Below are 3930 nucleotides of genomic sequence, written 5' to 3' on the forward strand. Positions count from 1 at the left end.
GACTCATAGCGACCCTGCACAGGGTTTCCAAGGCTGTTAATCTTTACTAGTGGGCTATTTTGACCACTAGGCAATTTGGTAGTATTCACTGCCAATCCCAATTTTGCCAGGTGGGGGGAAGGTGTAATTCATCCCATCAAGCCATTGGGAATTCTGTATATAGGTTCAGAGGCATAGTTACACCTCTGATTCTGGTACTAGTAGCTGCATTTCTGGTCCTGGGATTGTGGCATCAAGCAGGAGACAAGCAATTTCAGGTGATGTGGGGAAGAACTGTACAGTAGCACCAGCAGCCTCTTGTCCTGATTCCCACAGAAATATAGGAATCTATCCAGTGGTGATCCTCCCTTTGACCCACTCATGCTGGGGTGAACACACCATTATGAAGGCAGGTGAGCCATCCCTTTTATCCTTTATCCTGCTCTAATTTCTGCACTGTGGATATCATGTCTGGAACAGCTGAAACCATAGGTGATGCTACTTTATTTAGGCCTCAATTTTCTACTCTCAACCTCCGTGATTCATCTGCCTTTTTCAGGGTCCATATAAGGCTATTACACAGAGACTTTGTTGGCACCAACAACTTTTAAAATGACTTTAATCAAAGCAGTATTTACTTTTTGCCCACCAGGTACCCTATAGTGTTTCAAGTGAACAATCTGGCAATTCTAATGGCTCCCATTTAGCATGCCTAATCAATACTGGCCTAAGGGCAGACTTACATGTCTTCCACTTTACTATATCAGGTAGAAGGAATGCTCCCCAATTAGACATAATCTCCATAACAATAATATATCCAGGTTATATAAGATCTGTTTAATTCTTCTAATTCTCATTCAAACTCTTACCTGTAGTCTAGCAAACATTGCATCCCCATTATCTCCCAAGTATAATTTTATTGCTGTTGTTGTTAAGTGCCATCAAGTTGGTTCCAACTCACAGTGACTCTGTATCGGGATTCCAAGGAGCAGCTGGTGAGTGTGAACTAACGACTTTGTGATTTACAGTCCAGTGCTGATCCTATAGCACCACACTAGGAGTGTCCAAGTCTAAGTTTGTTGTTGTTGTTAAGTGTCATCAAGTCAGTTCTGACCCATAACGACCCTATATAGGGTTTTCAAGGAGCAGCTGGTGAACTTGAACCACCATTCTTACAGTTCAAGTGACTTTTCACTCCAGTGTATTAACCCACAGTGCCACACCAGGATTCCAAGTCTAAGTTTGTTGTTGTTGTTAAGTGCCGTCGAGTCGGTTCCGACCCATAGTGACCCTGTACAGGGTTTCCGAGGGTGTAAATCTTTACGGGAGCAGAAAGCCTCATCTTTCTCCCGCGGAGCAGCTGGTAATTTCGAACCGCTGACCTTAAGGTTCGCAGCCCGATTCGTAGCCACTACGCTACCAGAGCTCCTTAAGTCTAAGTTTAGGTCTCTTTAATATTTTATTGGTTGGTTTTGGAATTACAGTATATTGCGTTCCTGTGTCCAGGAGGCACACAAAGGTTTCTTTTCCACCCCCAGGCCATATTACCCACACGTGTCTTGTACTGCTGTATTTAAACCTTTGTATCAACTTCATCAATGTCTGCCATATTCATCCCATTTCTCAGGAGCCATCTAAAATTTTCTGCTCTACTGGGATAAGTTCTGTCTAAATTGCCTCTTCCTAGGTCGGAACCGACTCAACAGCACTTAACAACAACAACAACAATTCTCCTATTAATTACCTGTGTTTCTTACATCTGTATAACAAATGAAGGTAATTTGTGCCAACAGTTCTGACATGACTTTTCAGATTTTTGTTTTGTTTAGACACAGTAAGTTTACATAGGATGTCCACGTAGAAGGGGCTCCCGTAGCTACCATGACCTGTGTAATGGACATACACATTGGATGAATATCACTGTCATCATAAAGCCATTTCAACATTGTTTCCATAAGCAGCACATTAGCTACTTCCTCTGGAGTGCTCCATTGAGTATTTAGAGAGGGAGAGGGGCAGTTTCCCTTCTCAGGGTAAACAGATCAGCCATTCCTTCTGGGTTAACCTTCCGTGTAGATGAATCTAGTATTACCATTTGTAACTGTTCCATAGTGAGTTGTGGGTCTTGCATCACCCCAAACATTCTGTAGCATTCAACTTAAGGCCCTACCCCTAAATCAGTTACTCTCACTATTTATTTTAGTAACAGTTCTTAAGGAACCTGACAATACCAATCTAAAAACTGAAGCAATTCCTTTATACTGTACTTCTTGGTTTCAATAACTTCTTGGTTTTCCCCATTCCCTTCTTAGAATATCTTTTTAGTGATCAGTGGTCACAGGAGTACTTCCTGTTGTTTTAACCCAATTTTTCCTTTTCGAGTCATGTCTGAGACAAGTGCTCATAGCTCTGACCTAACTGGATCTGGGCTTGGTTCAAAACTATCATCAACCTGTGAAATCCTTGCCATTAAGTTACTAATCATAATAAAAGCTAAGGAATTGCATGCCTCACTCTTTCCTTATCACTCCATATCTCCAATGTATCCAACTAGCTAATTCATCAGGACTTAAATCCATATTTATAATTCTATATCCCATGAATAACTTTTGCCTTGAGTAAGTGATTGTAACAGCACAGCTATTTCAATCCAGAGGTGATTTTTATCTCAATCAGAAACCAAAGGTTTCTTATTCTCCTGTTTAATCTCCTTTCTCCAAACTACATACTACAGTGAATCAGGCCATTGCAGTGAGCCCCATGATTCTGATGCCAACAGCATGAGTAATTTATTTTAGAAAGATCATCACAAGACTGGTCCCTATGAGTTGGCGATTAAAGATACCCCAACTGTTTGACTTTTCCAACATGTCATACTCCCTCTTAGTCCTTGATATCAATCACTACGCCTCCCTTCCCTTAAATCCCAGGTTCTATGACACACTGTAACATTGTCTCACAAAACTCACAACTGTCCAAAGAAATAGGTCATGCAATTGTGGAGTCCCAAATCCAAAGTTCAAAGATCAGTCTGGAAGAATCTTCTTACCCACATAATTTCAGGATCTGAGGAATCCAAATAGGCAGGTCAGATGTCAGGCTGTTGATGATTGAAGATGTGGGAATGGGTGAATCAGGTAGGGTGATGGGCCAAAAGTCCCATGAACTTGGAGGTCAGACATCATGAGCCAGATTCAAGATCCAGGGCAAGAGAGCAAACTGTTCCAAAACAGTATTAAACATTGGAGGCAGACCATGCCCCCAAGGGAAGTAAGGGCGGTGACTTGAGTCACACCCTCTAGTAAAGGTGGGGGCATGGTTAATCCTTAGTTCCAGTGTAATCTTTACTCCCTGTTGTTGTTAAGTTCCATGGAGCTGATTCCTGCAAAAGGAGAACAAGGAGCAGATGGTGGGTTTGAATGCTGACCTGTGGTTCACAGTCTAGTACTGATCCTACAGCAGCACACCCAGATCTACCTTAATTTTTACTTCTTAGCAGCTCATTTCAATATGGATCCATATTCACAGGCAGAGAGGAAAGATTTACACTATACTACAAAATGGAGAAATTTAGCAGGAAGGGCCATAAATAATAACTGACCTGCACTTCTGCAACAGGCTGAAGCTGAAAAAATTAAGACAAGTCCACAAGAGCCAAAATATGACCTAGAATATATCCCACCTGAATTTAGAGATCATCTAAAGAAGAGATTTGATCCATTAGACACTAAAGAGTGAAGAACAGAAAAGTTGTGGAATGACATCAAGAACATGATACAGGAAAAAAGCAAAAAGCCATTAAGAAGACAAAAAGAAGGAAAAGACCGAAACAGATGTCAGAAGAGACTCTGAAACTTGCTTTCCAGAGTAGAGATGCTAAAGCAAATGGAAGAATTGAGGAGGAACAAGAGCTGAACAAAAAATGTCAAAGGTCAGCTTGAGAAGATAAAG

This window comes from Chrysochloris asiatica, unplaced genomic scaffold (genome assembly GCF_000296735.1).
Source record: "Chrysochloris asiatica unplaced genomic scaffold, ChrAsi1.0 scaffold00082, whole genome shotgun sequence".
NCBI classification, from domain to species: Eukaryota; Metazoa; Chordata; class Mammalia; order Afrosoricida; family Chrysochloridae; genus Chrysochloris; species Chrysochloris asiatica.